This window comes from Mustela lutreola, chromosome 8 (genome assembly GCF_030435805.1).
Source record: "Mustela lutreola isolate mMusLut2 chromosome 8, mMusLut2.pri, whole genome shotgun sequence".
Taxonomy (NCBI): Eukaryota; Metazoa; Chordata; class Mammalia; order Carnivora; family Mustelidae; genus Mustela; species Mustela lutreola.
Genome location: NC_081297.1, coordinates 34691372 through 34708309, shown reverse-complemented (window position 1 = coordinate 34708309; position 16938 = coordinate 34691372). Strand labels below are relative to the sequence as shown.

The following is a 16938-nucleotide window of genomic DNA, read 5'->3' as shown; positions in this document are numbered from 1 at the left end:
ATATTTAACTGCCCATATGTTTCAATTAAGAGGAAATTAAACTTTACTTTTATTATACTGTACATACAAAGAAAAGGAACAAAATTTTGTCTTCAAAAGCAAGAATTCACAGAAGGGAAAAAGTGTGAGATTACAGGCGCAGCAGAGCTGAGCAGCAAATCTGATTCTCAAAGCATCTTTCTTTTACAAAAAGGTGACTTCTTGGCAGGGGACCCTGAGCCACTGCCTCCAGGGCCTTCTATTTAGCTCAACTAAGAGCAGGGAGAACGGGTGCCCCTCAGGAAGCTCGTTGGAGCAGTAACATTATCTGCCATAATTTGCCTGCACCAGAGGCCTGTCAACAAGCAGTGGTAGGCAATTCTGTTTAAACTAAAGTAATTTAATCTCTCTGCTCTCATAAAAGTAAAATAAAATAAAAATACAAATGCCTGTTGCTGTTCAGTAGAATTACACTGAGTGGAGGTAAATTTTAATTTCACAGTGCAAGTGTTAAATTATTGCCCTCTAAACTGACTGCCAATTCTGCATGAAATCTCACCACATTTTAATAATTCGTCTTTTGTTTAGGATGGAAAGAAATTTAGAAATAGCACATGTGTTATGATTTGAAGGGAGATTTTATGTGCAATTAGGCTCCTGAGAACCTCAACAACATAATGACATTCAGGTTCCCTAATTGGACCAAGAGGAAACTATCATTTCTGAAATGTTTTGGGGGACTTAACCTTTGTCCAACTTCTCTAGAACACTTGGAATTATTTTGATTGTGTCTGCTTATTTTCAAGATTTCAATTTACTTGAAAACTGCTTATTTTATAGATGTGCATCTCCATTAATATGTGAGATTGTTAATAATCAGTTCTTTCATTGCATTGTGGAACTGTTAAGAAAACTGTCATTTACAAATGATTCTATGTGAGTTTTAAAAAAATTGTTTTTTTAGTGTAACTTTAACAGAACCCTACTCTGTGCCAAGACTCAGCACCAAATAAATATCAGTAGGTAAATTCTGTCTGTACAACTCATCAGTATAAAGTTGAATATTCAGAAAAAGTCAGTTTGGAATAGTTAAAAAGTCTCACAGGATCTTACTGATGAGCATTAAAGTAGTCTCAAATAGTTTCATATATATCTCATAATTCTTGCATATCTCCATCTAACTAATAAAATCAAAACGTTAAATAACTTTAAATAAAGGAAGTAGAAAAAACTGCTTTAGTTTGTTTTAATCAATATTTTATATCTCGCAAGGCACTATGCTGTGTTCAAATCAATGATTCAATACATCCCTTGTAGTCCAATTGATTTGCTGCCCTCAGACATTCTGCATAGCTATTAATGTAAAATGGAATTAAAATAGAATGCTGTGCAGTCAGACCTGAATAATCTATACATAGTTTATCCTATACCCCAGGGTATCTGAAAAGACTACTTAGGGAGTGAATCAGCCTGACATCCTCCATATACTATTGACTTGTTGAATTCCAAATTCTTTAATCTGAATAAAAATAGCATTTTCAAACTGCCTCATATTGGAGAGATCCAGCTACATCCAAATCAATAATTCCTTAGAGACAGAAGAATGCATATTCACTGAATAGAACATTGTATACAAAGCAAAGGTGAAGATAATATGTATTCCAAGAATTAAAAATCTAGATAACCAGAATTTGATTTATAGAATCTCTGTAACTGGAGTAAAAAGAAAATATAAGTATTAGGTGTGTGGGTGATAGGAGAAACCTAGTAAATCAGTTCAGAGTAAAATGTCCTCAGCCATATGGAAACTTTATTCAACAGGATTTTAAATTCCCAACCAAGGTATAATAACCTGTGCTTATTTCAGATTTTCAAGCTATTTCCTAACAGACACTTCTATTTTTTATATGTCTATTTTAATCATTTTCTTATTTACTATAATTTTTTTCTCTGAATTATCCTCATTGCTTTTTATTTCAGGAAATTTAAGGATAAAAGTTTAGAACGGTCATGGTCCTAAATCTAGCTTAAATAAACTTAATTCCCTAGAGCAAATCATCTACATTCTTCAGTTCCTCACAGTAAAATAGAACCCACAGAACATAAATGCAAACAAGCATATACATGCATTGGCATGTATGTATTTTTATCTACAATCTATATCTATATATCTGTACAGGCATATATACATATAGACATATATATTTTTGTATTTATTGTGAAAATGTATTCATTCAATGTCAACTAAGGCAACAAATTTAAAAATCATAGATACAGGGGCTCCTGGGTGGCTCAGTGGGTTAAAGCCTCTGCCTTTGGCTCAGGTCATAATCCCAGGGTCCTGGGATCAAGCCCTGCATCGGGCTCTCTGCTCAGTGGAGAGTTTGCTTCCTCCTCTCTCTGCCTGTTTCTCTGCCTACTTGTGATCTCCGTCTGTCAAATAAATAAATAAAATATTTAAAATGAAATCATAGATACAGAAGAAACTTTGAGAAGGCTTTGAATCTGATCTATAAATAAATCATTTTATTGGATTATTTCAAAAGAGTTGGTGGACTTTGGACAAATCTTAGTGATTATCAAAGCTAGCTGATGTCCTTGAGGTTTAATTGTTCTATTCTTTCTATAAATGCATATGTTTTAGAATGTTTACAGTAAAAGGTTAAATATAGAAAATGGCAGGCTATGGTTGCAATTAATGGCTTTCCATTTTGTTGTTTGGCTTTGGTAATTGTTTCTCCTCTTTTAAAGAATCACAATTTCCATTATGTATAGATCATCTCTGGTATAATATTTAATCAGAATTTAAGAATCAGTGTGTTGATAGACTAACATTAACAATTCTGCAAAGTATTTTCTTATTTTGGCATTCATAAGATCACTATACCATTCACCAATTTGATTTGAGAAGAAATAAATATTGCAGTTCTTTGAGCATATTTTACCCAATTTAAAATGCCATCAACTAACTGTAAGTCACACCATTACTTTATGTATCACTAAGAAAGAACTCTGCCAATTAAACCACTCAAAATACTCTCATCCCTTTATTTTATTTTGTTTTTTTTTACTTCTGCTTTATTAAAAACTAGGATGATTTAGAAATTATGTGTATCATTAGAAATCATGTGCTTGAGTGCACACATAAAAGTGAAATTAAAAACAAAATAAATCGGTGAAAGTATTCTTTTTTTTTAAAAGATTTTATTTATTAAAACAGCATGGAGGTTCCTCAAAATGTTGAAAATAGAACTGCCCTATGACCCAGCAATTGCACTATTGGGTATTTACCCTAAAGATATAAATGTAGTGATCCAAAGGGGCACGTGCACCCGAATGTTTATAGCAGCAATGTCCACAATAGCCAAACTATGGAAAGAACCTAGATGTCCATCAACAGATGAATGGATCAAGAAGATGTGGTATATATACACAATGGAATACTATGCAGCCATCAAAAGAAATGAAATCTTGCCATTTGCAACAACATGGATGGAACTAGAGCGTATCATGCTTAGCGAAATAAGTCAAGCAGAGAAAGACAACTATCATATAATCTCCCTGATATGAGGAAGTGGTGATGCAACATGGAGGCTTAAGTGGGTAGAAGAAGAATAAATGAAACAAGATGGGATTGGGAGGGAGACAAACCATAAGTGACTCTTAATCTCACAAAACAAACTGAGGGTTGCCGGGGGGAGGGGGTTTGGGAGAAGGGGGTGGGATTATGGACATTGGGGAGGGTATGTGATTTGGTGAGCGCTGTGAAGTGTGTAAACCTGGTGATTCACAGACCTGTACCCCTGGGGATAAAAATATATGTTTATAAAAAATAAAAATTTAAAAAAAAAAAAGATTTTATTTATTTATTTGATAGAGATCATAAGTAGGCAGAGAGGCAGGCTGGAGGGTGCAAGCAGGCTCCCTGCTGAGCAGAGAGCCCAATGTGGGGCTCAATCCCAGGACCCTGAGATCATGACCTGAGCCAAAGGCAGAGGTTTAACCCACTGAGCCACCCTGGCACCCCTGGTCAAAGTATTCTTAAAAATTATTTACTTCCTAGGCTGATTAGAAAGTGTTAGAGTCTACAACTTTGCACACAATATCGACCTCCCACGTCATGAAGAGCACTGATTATGCAGCATTTCTTGGGAGTGCTCATTCTTGTATCCAGGAATTTTTTTCCAAGCTGCTGACACCTATTCTGTAAATCTGTATTGTGTATCTATATGTAAATCCTACATATATAGTATTATTTCCCCAACTTTTTGTGTTGAAAATTATCAAGCCCACAGGAAAGTTGAAAAATTATGCAATGAATTCCTGTAAACCCTGATATATTGTGTAATATTACACAGCTGCTTTATCTTCCTCTCCCCATTAGGACTTTGATGGACCATCTGCAAATAAGTTATAGTCATCATGATATGTCACTTAAACTTCTTAATGTGCATCTCTTATGAGGAGAACATTATCCAAAATAATCACAATAGGATAGTGATCCTATTAAAAAAATTCACATTAAATCAGTAATACATTCAATCCATATTTAATCTTCCCTGATTGTTCCTAGATGGTAACTGTCTGTTCTCCTGATCCAAGGTTCAATCAAGTTGGTTATTACATCTGTAAGTTTCTTCTATTCTGATACAGTTTCTCACACTGTGCATGTTTGTGTTTGTACGTGTGTGTATATCTGTATGTGGTTTGTATATGTCATTAACTTTGTTGGAGAGTCCAGACCTGTCTTATAGAATACCTCACATTACGGATTTGCCTGAAAATTTCCTCATGATTTTTTTCAGGTTAAACATTTTTGATAAAATGCTATATAGGTGATGTTATATATGTCTAATTGCATCACATCTGGAGGCAAATAGTGTAAGTTTGTTCCACTATTAGTATTGTTAAGCTTAATTACTTGGTTAATCCGGTGTCTACTACAACCTCATTATAAAGGTAACATTTCACTTAAAAACTAGTAAGACAACTATCATATGATCTCCCTGATATGAGGAAGTGGAGATGTAACATGGTGGGGGGGTTGAGGGGTAGGAAAAGAATAAATGAATAAGAGACAATCTCACAAAACAAACTGAGGGTTGCTGGGGGGTGGGGGATTGGGAGAAGGTAGCCGGGTTATGGACATTGGGGGCGGTATGAGCTATGGTGAATGCTGTGAAGTGTGTAAACTGGGAGAATCACAGAACTGTACCCCTTAGGGCTAAAAATACATTATATGTTTATAAAAAAAATTTTTTTAATAATTAATAAAAAAAACTAGTAAGCATCTATTGAGAAGTACTCCAAGATATTGTCAGTATCCCATTCCCTCAGCAAGATATTGTCAATAACCAATTCCTCAGCAGCCTATTGTATAATAGTTTTAGTATTCATTAATATCTTCTGTGTAAATCAATCATTGTGCTAGAAGCTAGAAACCATTCTGCAAGTTTTGAAACAGGTGTTTCTTGATCTTGTCCAAAAATATCAACAAAGATATATATTCAACAATTAGGATTCACAATACTTCCAATAGTCTCTATATGATACATCACTTAAATTACTAGGAGCTTTTAATTGTTCCCTCAGTCATCAATGATAATGACCAGGTTTATACTTTCACAGCAATGACAATTACTATATGAACTTGTCTGGTGAACAGAGAGGGTAAGATTGTCATAGACATGTTCCTTCCCTGCCTCAGCACCAACATTTGTTCTTAAATTCAGCTAAGAAAAAATTAAAATCCAAACTCTCAACTAAGCAAGAGTTTAATAGCAATTAAAAAAAAAAAAAGCATACTTTTAAGATGGAAGAGCAGACAGGACCAGGGGTGACAACTATGTCAGGGTTAGGGTTGTCTTGTTTTTTATACTTGCATGAGTTATGGTTCATAGCTACAGTGGTCTCTGACTGAGACCAGTCATCTAAGGGACTTCTCCTATGGGTCAGGAGGGGAAGTTTTTGGCCCTATGTGGTACCTGTTGGAAATGGTCATGGCATCTCTCCTCTGTGGGGATCAGGGGGATGGTCAAAACCTCAAAGTAAAAGTTTTATAATGAAGCTGTAGGTTACTGTAGGGCAGCAATTACAGGAGGAACCCATGAGTATCCCCCCAGGATTTTTCTGGGCTGTTTAGAACCTGGTTTCTGCCCTTTTAATGTCAGAAAGCATTTGTTCCCTGCTTACAGCTAGTTAACTGCCTACTCTATCAAGATGTCACATAGATGGTAAAATGTGAAAAAAGAAAAAGGAAAGAATTCATCTCAGAATGGATAAAGCAGGGCAATTCTGATTTTCACAAAGTAATACTACATGGTTTTCCTAAATATTTTTAGAAATGTCATAAAAGAAGAGATTAATTAGCAAATTAATAAATTAGATGAATTAGTGAATGAGTGTACAAGTGATGGAATGTATTCTTAAATAAGTGCATGTGTGACATCAAAAGTCAAATATGTTGTTATGGAAGTTCAATCATAAGAATGATTTGAAGACTTAATACATGCTATAGTGAAAGATCCTGGCAAAGACAATACTGAGACAGGGATTAGCATGCAAGATGTTTATTAGGAAAAGCTTTTGGGATTAATAGCTGTGGGGGAAGGGAAGGATGCCTCAGGTGATTAGCACAACTGGGTTGCATTGCAGTCACAAACAAAGGCCTTGGTAGAGGCCCCTGGGAGTGGGCATGACCTTGAGAAAGGTGGTCTTTTTTCTGTCAAGGGCAATTCCGAGAGAGATCTCATAGCTAAAGGAATGAACATTTTAGTTCTGAAGAGGGTCTGGGTGACACATCACTGCATCACGACAATATATTTGGACACTAACAGGCAAGGATTTATGGAGTCAGTAGATTTGAGTTGCATATAAATATATGTAATAGGGACTTATATGTAATAGATTGCTTAAAGAAGATGATTTAACATTGTAATTTAAATAAATTATTTCAAAAAATTTAACATGTATAATCATACCATACAAAATTAAACTTTAGTTTTTATCCACAGTTTTGATACACATTATACATGACAATGTTGTTTCTATCATGGGTAAATTAACATACTATAGTGTCTAATATTATGGTGCATATACAGCAGGAAAAATTTTATACTTATTTGTCTATTAGTTAATATCTTCCAAGTTTGCACTCCTGATATCCTGGTTTGTCTGCTTATTTGTTTGATGGATTTGTTAAATGAGATATCCCATTAAGGGTAAATTAATAAGTTATTATGAAACCTTGTATGACATTAGAAGTTTTGTATAATTTTGGTGAGTGTTCACTGATGTTCGTCTATCTTGAGAACACAAAAATACAAAAGTACAATTAAATTAAGCTATAGATGTAGACAGTTTCTGGGGTTTTTTTGTTCATTTATTTAATTAATCTTTTCCCTAAAAATACTATGGGCAGAGGTTAGGTAGTAAATATATAATAAAGAACTAAGTTTGACAAAGAAACAATTTTAAAAAAAGGGGGGGTAGATTATTACCATGGCAATAGGTCTGTAGAAACACAAAAAGAAAGCATCAAAATCTACGTGGCTGAATGAAACTTTCCAAGGTGTTATCATCTTCATTAAATCTGAAAAGAGAGTAGGAGCCAGCTAGGCAAAGAAGGGGGTATGTTAAGTGCATAGGTGACAGAGTTGGTTGAGTGCCGGACTCTTGGTTTCAGCTGGGGTCGTGATCTCAAGCCCCACATCTGGCTCCAAGCTCAGCACAGTCTTTTTTTTTTTTTTTTTTTTTTTTTTTTTTTAAGATTTTATTTATTTATTTGACAGACAAAAGTAAGTGTCAAGAAGGCAGAGAGGCAGGCAGAGGGGTGGGTGGTGAAGATCACAAGTAGGCAGAGAGGCGGGGAGGGGAGAAGCAGACTCCCTGCTGAACAGAGAGCCAGATGCATGGCTCAATCCCAGGACCCTGAGACCATGACCTGAGCCGAAGGCAGAGGCTTAATTCTCTGAGCCACCTACGCACCCCAACACAGAGTCTTCTTGAGATTCTCTCTCCCTATCCCTTTGCCCCCCTCATCTGTGATTTCTCTCTCTCAAATAAATAAATCTTAAAAAAAAAAAAAAAAGAAAGATAAATGATGGAGATAGAGGAAAAAAACTTTTGGAGGTAATAGGCATTTATTATGCATAAGATACCCACCCAAGCAATTTACATTAACATTTACATATTATAATAATCAAAACAACTCTATTAATCATATCCTATGATTGCTTTTCCTTTATAGATGAGGGTTCTGAGGCTTAGAGAGAGAAGGAATAATCCACATACCCATACAAGTCAGTAGTGGAGCTCAGGTTTGCACCTATAGGGAGGCAGGGAGGTATGAAACAACATTGTATTGAGAGAGAAGTTGAGGGGCACATGGGTGGCACAGTCAGTTAAGCATCTGAATCTTGATTTTGGCTCATGTTGTGATCTCATGGTAGTGACACTAAATCCTGCATACAGCTCAGGGTCTGCCTTAGATCTTTGCCTCCCTCTGCCCCTCTGGCTCATGCTCTCTCTTGGTCTCTTTCTCTCTCTCTGAAATAAATAAATAAATCTTTAAAAAAGAGAGGAGAGAGAGAGAGAGACTGCGAGTTCAGGAAAAGAAATTTAAGAGGTAGTCTGAAGCCAAATCATGGAATCTCTATGTTGAGTTAATCAGGATAATCATCAGGATAGATGAGTGATAAGATTATATTTGCTTTCTAGAAAGATTACTTTGATATAGAATGAAGAATACACTGCCGTCAGGAAATGACTGCAGAGTTGTAAGTTGTAAGCAATGAGTGCTGGAAATAAAGCAGTGGCAGAATTAAGGAAAAAGCAGACAGATTTTTTAAATTAATGAAGTTTTGAAAATAACAGCACTTGGTTTTCCATTAGCAAAAGAGTGCCAGTGGAAGAACAGAATCTATCAGGCTCCAGATTTCTGGCTTGAGAAATTGGATGGATGAATGGATTCAATAGGTAACCTAAATACCAAAAGTGTTTGCAAGGAAAATGATTCTTAAATTTTTAAAATATTATACCCTAAAATGACAGTGTTTTTCCTAGAATATCAATGTTACTATTTCTTAAGATCTTTTGACATGATTTCAGTTTGAGCTTAAGGTTTCTGTTTCCATTGCTTCGTTTCTTTCAATGTTTCAATATGCTGCAGACCTAACTTCGTTGTTTTCTCCCCATCTTTCCCTCTTTTCTATGATACTCCAAGAGTTGGGAGAAACTTTTTGACAAATCATCTCTCCTTGGGTATCAGTTAACTATTATAGTGAGACAAATTATGCTGCAACCCAAAGCTTATGTAACAATGGGCATTTATTACGTTATTTAGGTTCTGTGAGTTTGGGAACAGCTTAGCTAAGTGGCCTGACAGCATTTTTCATAAGGTTGCTATCACGATGTTGGCCAGGGCTGCAGTCATCAGAGGGCTTACTGGGGCTGGAGGGTCTGCTTTCCAAGATGGTCACTCACGTGGCTATTGGCCACGTTTTTTGCCATGTGAATCTCTTCATGGGTCTGCTTGACATGGTATCCTTGTGATGTAGGCAATTGGCTTCCCTTAGAGCAAGAGAATGAGCATGGAGAAAGCTATAATGCCTTTTAAAATCCAGTCTTGGAAGTCACATGCAATTAATTCTACCACACTCTTTAGAAGTGAATCACTACATCCAGTCCACTATCAAGGGGAAGGGAAATAATGTACTTTTGTTAATAATAGTATATCAATATTGGCTCACAGATAATAACAGATGTACCAACACTGGTGCAAGATGTTAAATATGGGGGAACTGGGACAAAGGGAGAGGTGATGTGGGAACTTGCTGTACTTTTTGCTCAATTTTTTGCGAACCTAATATTATCTTTAAGAAGTAAAGTTTAATAAATTTTAAAAAGAAAATTGGAGACACTGGATGAAATGGAAATTCAATTTTGTATAGCAAGTGACTAAATACCAAATATAGGGGAAGGAAGGAAAGAGGGAAGGAAGGAAAGAGGGAAGGAAGGAAAGAAAGAAAGAGGAAAGAAGGGATGGATTATGGTTACCTTTTTAAAATTTTTAAATATTTGTTCCTCTTGACTAATTGCTGCACCATCAATACCAGACTGTGATAATTATATATCTATCTATATATTTGAACAGAATTTAATTTTATAAGACACTCTGAGGTCTAAAGAAGATTCTAGTATGTCAGGCAGTATTTTCATGATTCACTGCCTCGAGAAGCTTTCTATCTCCCACCATTTCATAATAAAAGAGTATCATACAACTTGGTAGTTCACAAGGCTCTGGATTCAGGCTAAACAAGTTTAAACCTGGTTCCATCATTTAATTAAATTACAGTGTAATGTCAGGTAATTAGTCTTAGCACATAATAAACATTTAGTGTTACCTACTACAACAGTTTTGCCTTTAAAGCCTTAATGTTAACTAGACTTAATAAAAGGATCTAGTTTAAATTTCTTAACTATAGCTTTCCTAGGATATTTCTAACAGAATCCTTTTCATCAATATTGTTCCCATTTAGAAAACCCCTTTCTACTTCAAATAGAAATATTCCATTTCATATCTCTCAGATTCTCTATAAAACTAGTTTAGCATTCAATCTCTGTTATCTTCCTTACAGAACAGAAAATTGGAAATACCTGTGTTTTTTTACTTTGGCCAACATGGGGGCAAGTGCAGTGCAGCAGGATCTGCATAAGCAAACCATTGAACCCAAACCCATAAATGCTGCACCATGAAGCTACCTAAATGGCAACCTCAGCAAAACCATCCCCAGAAAGGCTGTAAAAAATTTAATTAAGATTGTATTTTGGGAAATATGAGTTTCAGAACACTGATTCCTGCATTCACATACATTACATGAAAAGCTTCCCTCCCTTGATGAAGTACTGAACTCAAACCCCTGAGAAGCTTGGCTATGAGAAGCAATACGCATTCCCAACAGGAGGTCTTTCAATTTCAATTTTCCAGTTACAGCAACCCTGAATCTACAAATTTCAGTGATGGTTATTAATAGATAAATGACATTAGTTGTATGCTTTCTGTTTTCCACTGTCACAGAAACTTATAATTTCCCCCTTTCCATGACCAATCTTTCTTTCATTAATTTATCTAATTTATGTTTGAGAAATTTTAAATGATTGAACTGAAAAGGAGGAAATACATTTCTTTCTGGTGACACTTAAGATTCTAGGTCTAAAGACAAGGATTTATTTTATTTTATTTTATCATTTTATTTTATATACAAGGTACTGAAAATGCAGGAGCTATTAATTGATAATGTCTCTGTCACACATAAACCTAATTTACTTCTATTAACTAGTTTCACTAATAACATAAATCACAAAGACTATTTATTCCTTCATCTGAAATACGATTGATTAGATTTCCATCTCTGTATGACATTTTTTAATACCAGATATGCATCCTACTTTTCTGGAGCACTCAAAATAGCTTAATAATTCTCTGCAAACTGAGTTGCCAAAGCTACACTGGAATTTTGATGTTTCCATTAATAAAAAATACATGCCCGCAGGAGGTACAGATTTGTGATCTCAGGATCCAGAGTTTAGGGGCAAAGGGAAAATGGCTTGCATCTGTACAATGATTAAATGTATGTTCAGAAAGAGGAACTCTAAAGTGTCTATACAGATCTAACAAGACCTATTTGGACCTGGGGCTTGCCCCTGCAGGGTGTTTTTTGATAGCTTTATCTATGTCAGACACTGAGGCTCTATCCATTCTCACTTGTCAATATGCTAAGGTAGCTTCGGAGGTGGAAACAGGGAGATGGTGGGTCACAGGAAGAGAAACCTGAACGTCAGGGAGCCATTGCACCAAGTTCATACATAACCTAACCAAAATGCAGTGTCAGGGAAAACAAACAAACAAACAAAATAAAACAGAAAGCACACACACACACACACACACACACACAAATCAAATGTCAGGAAAAAAAAATTTAAATGATGCCAATTAAGCCTAAAAATAGAATCTGTAACTAGTAAGGAACTGAAATTTCTTAAAAGAAAAATAGAAGTAAACATAGGTAAAAATCAAATATAAGTCCTATGCATTTGCCTCCTGGGCAGGGTAGGAGAGAGAGCACCCTGAAAGTATAGACCTGAATACAAAAAGAATCTGTAGATACTGTTATCTCCATGGAGGTTTATTGTGCTTTAGAGAGTCATTTAACAAAAACCTGTCAATTCATACAATTTAGTCTTTAATTGTTTTAATCAATACAATTTATATTGTGCCTTTTCTATGCATAAGGCACTATACTAGATTTATAAAACAAGAATCAGTTGAGTACTGAGCTTCTTTTTTTGTGAATTAAAGAGACTTTATTTTTGTTCTTATAAAAACAAGTACTAATTATAAATATCTAGAAAAAATAAGCCCAAAATCATGAATGTCTAGAAATAACCACTATCGACATTGTGGGATATATTATTTTGGCTACCAAATATATGTATATATGTGTGTGTATGAGTGTCTGTGTCTATATAAATACACACACACACACACACACACACACACACACATATATAGTATATGTAATACATTTATAATGTATATGTAATATATATACACATACACACATAGACCCATGCACATGCACAAATATAGAGCGTTCGTTTGCTAGGGCTACCCTAACAAAATATCATAACTAAATGACTTAAACAACAGAAATTTATTTTCTCTAAGTTCTGGGTACTAGAAGCCCAAGAGTAAGATGCAGGCAAGTCTGTTTTTTTTCTGAGGCCTCTCTTTTGGCTTACAAATGGCTGCCTTCTCACTCTGTTCTCACATGGCTTCTTCTGGGTATGTCTGTGTCCCTGCGTTACTTTGTCCAAATTCCCTCTTCTTATAAGAATATCAGTCAGATTGGATTAACCTAATAGACTCATTTTAATGTAATAATCTCTTTTAAGTTTCAATCCCCAAATGTATTCACATTCTGAGGTTCTGGGGGTTAGAGCTTCAAATTATGAATGTTGAGGGGACACAGTTCAGCCTATAACATATATACATATGTATATACATACAGAGAGAGAGGGAGATTTCTATTTTCATATAAAAATGAGACCATATTAGGCACCCTAATGTGCTTGTTCATCTCTCTCCATTGATATATTTTTATCATATTCAATTAGTATGATTGTGTAATAGATCACTGTATAACTTTGAGATAATTTATTTACTTAGTTGCTATTATTCAACACTTAGATTATTTATGATTACTTAATACATATATAAATTATATATCTAAGCTCTATAATAAACCTACTATCACTTGGAATTTTGAGGGTATTTTTCCTTAGAAGCAATTACTAAAAATGGAATTGCTGGATTAAAGGGTATACACATGATACTTTTTTTAAATAGCTCTTTAGAAAAGTTTTATTTTTTTTATTTTTTTATTATTATTATTTTTTAAAGATTTTACTTATTTATTCGACAGAGAGAGATCACAAGTAGGCAGAGAGGCAGGCAGAGAGAGAGAGAGAGAAGGAAGCAGGCTCCCTGCTGAGCAGAGAGCCCGATGCGGGACTCGATCCCAAGACCCTGAGATCATGACCTGAGCCCAAGGCAGCGGCTTAACCCACTGAGCCACCCAGGCGCCCCTAGAAAAGTTTTATTAACTTGTAACAGAAGTTTGGCTACTTTCCAACATCCTGATTATACTATTAGTAATTATTTTAGTCTTTGAAAATATGATAGATGGAAAATACTATTTTGGTTTTGTATTATTTGCATTTCTTTCCTTGTTATTGAATCCAAACATCTTTTTATTCATTTATTGTCCACTTTAATTCATTAATTTAAATTCCATGCTGTGTCTTTTGCTCAAAATTCCATTAAGATATTCCTTTTTTACTTACCAACTTGAAAGAAATGTTTACATATCAGAATTGGGTATTTGCATATAGACACTAGAATTTTTTTTTGGATTTGTGGTTTGCTTTCTAGTACCGTTTATAGTGATTTTCTGAAAAATTCTGAATTTTTTTTTTATCTCCTGCTTTTATTTAAGGCTTTTGTTGTTATGGTTTCTGCCAATTTATGAACATTTTCCTATAGTTCTACAGTTGGTCATGCATAGGAAGGCCTGACCCCACAGGATAACTGTTCATATATTCAGCAATTTGCATCAAACATTTTATGGATTTTTTGGTAGTTTTTAATTTAGTTACGGTTGAAGTATGCAATAACAATGAATGTTGTCCATAAAATATGGAATAGCTTGTTTTGTCATACCACTAAATAAATAGTTCACTTTTTACTTAATGGTTTGATGAGCTATAATATTGTATAAGCTTAAAATATGAAGAGCTTATAATATTGTATTTTAATACCATAATACTATGGCTTGAGGGGTCATATACTGATTTTTATCTATACTTGTCTCAATTTATTTTAAGATTATGGTCTGTTTCTAGTCTACTATAATTTTTCTAAGATTTATTTAATTATTTTAGAGAGAGAGAGAGAGAGAGAGAAAGAGAGCATACACATGAAGAGTGTTGGGACAGAGGGAGAGAATCTTCAAGCAGACTACTCACTAAGTGCAGAGCCCAGTGTGGGGTTGATCTCATGACCCAGGAAATCATGACTGGCACTCAAACCAAGAGTCAGACCCTCAACTGACTGAAACACCTAGGTGCTCCTAGTCTAACCTGCTTTTAGAAAAATGCTATTTATTTGTTATACCTTCATCATATGTTTTAATATGTGATAGGACAAATTATTACGTTTTTTCAAAAATTTCCTAACCATATTCTTTCATGTTTATTCTTCAAGATTAAGTATGATTTTATCAAAAATTAAACTATACCAAGAGTTTTTAATTAGAATTATATCTCAATATTAATTTTTGAAGATTTATACATTTAAATTATTTTGTCTTACCATCCAGGAAAAGAGCATGCACCTTCTTTTATTCAGCTCTTATTCTATGACAGTCAGTGTAGTTTCATAATTACATTTGTCTTATATGTCTTTTATTAAGTTTATTCTTAAATAATTTATAGATTATTTGCTATTGTGAATATAATGATTATTTTTCTATTATATTTTCTAACTACTATACAGAAAAGCTATTATATTTTGGTGTATTTACTAAATAAGTGGACACCTATTTAAATTTTTATTAATTCAAATGATTTTGCAATTGATTACCTTATGTTTTCTATAATATAAAAAAAAATAGTAACTAATGGCAGGTTCATTCCAAAGTGAATGAATTTTTATTTCTTTTTATTCTCTTTTTATACCTGCTATGATTTTCAGAACAGTGTTCATTGTAGAGATGAAAGCGGGCATTGGTATTTTGTTCTTGTTATTAACAGTATACTTCCATTCAGCATGATATCTGCTCTTGGTTCAGATAAAACATCTTATTACATAACTATACCTAGTAACCATGGATTTAGTGTTTTAAAAAATTTTGTAAGAATGGATGCTGAATGGCTATCATGGTGGGTTTGCTGAAGACCACTGGCCTTGTGGGATTGGCTTTATCTGAAAGTCCACACAAAATGCTAAGAATATTGTACATAAAGATTTGATGTTCTTAAGCAAATTCCTAAAAATGCAGCATATAGAAAGTATACAGAACAGGTTACAAATGAGGAGCTAAGTATAGTTAAAGCAGAACCAGGTATTAAGAAATTAGAAGACCGAGTTCGGGGAGGCTACCTAGAAGAGGTGATTCTTCAGGCTGAAATGAACTAGGTCGGCAAGAAAATGATACAGTGGAAACCATGGGAGCCCTTAGTGGAAAAGCCTCCTGCCAACCAATGGAAATGGACAATATAGTTAACATTAAATGACTAGTGTGTTGATGGGAAACTAATGTAATTAAATGTTCTGTTATATTAAAAAAATAAAAAAGTGGTTGCTGGGGCGCCTGGGTGGCTCAGTGGGTTAAGCCACTGCCTTCGGCTCAGGTCATGATCCCAGGGTCCTGGGATCAAGTCCCGCATTGGGCTCTCTGCTCAGCCGGGAGCCTGCTTCCCTCTCTCTCTCTGCCTGCCTCTCTGTATACTTGTAATCTCTGTCTGTCAAATAAATAAATAAAAATCTTAAAAAAAAAAAAAAAAAAGAGTGGTTGCTGAATTATAGCTAATGTTTGTTTTTTAATTAGTCACATGGTCATGCAGTCTTCTCACTAATATGAGGAATCACATTACTACATTTGCCAATGTTTAATGAGACTTACATTCTTGGACTAAGTAAAATTTATTATGTGTAATCTTCTTTTTTGTCCTGTTATTTTTAATTAAGGTAATATTTGAAACATGTAAAATAACTTAAGCAATGTATGTGTAAGTTACAAAACACAACTTCAAAAAACACTCCCAGGTGTCTGGGTGGCTCAGTCGTTAAGTGGTGGCCTTTGGCTCAGGGATCAAGTCCCACATTGACCTCCTTGCTCAGAGTGGAGCCTACTTTTCCTATACCCCTTCACCCTGCTTGTGATTTCTCTCTTGCACTCAGATAAACATTTTTTTTTAATATTAAAAAAAAAAAACACTCTCAACAAATCTCCACCCAGGCTAGGAATAAGAGCATTTCCAATATCTATGTATTATCAGTCCCTTGTCTGTGTCCTACCAAACCAACTATTTTGAATTGCATTATGTACTACGTTCTTCAAGTACACTCTGGTTGAACATGCTAATGACTTTTTTAGAAATGTTTTATCCTATATTCATCTATATTCATTTGGGAATATATAGTGTTCTTTTCTATGCTATCTTAGTAATGTTTAGAAGTATCAAGCCTCAGGAAATTGAAAAGCTTTTAATATTATCCTAATTTCATAGAATTTATCTGTTCCTTGAATGCTTGACAGAGCTCATTTTTAAAACCAACGTTTTGGGAATGAATTCTTTTGTGACTTGTCTCATTCTTTATACTTTTTATTCTACTAA

At 34.6% G+C, this 16938-nt stretch overlaps 1 pseudogene; it reads left to right on the top strand.

Moving 5' to 3' along the window:
- Nucleotides 1–15477: 15477 nt before the first annotated feature.
- LOC131839904 (NADH dehydrogenase [ubiquinone] 1 alpha subcomplex subunit 5-like) lies at nucleotides 15478–15882 on the top strand (annotated as a pseudogene).
- The last annotated feature ends 1056 nt before the right edge of the window (nucleotides 15883–16938 follow it).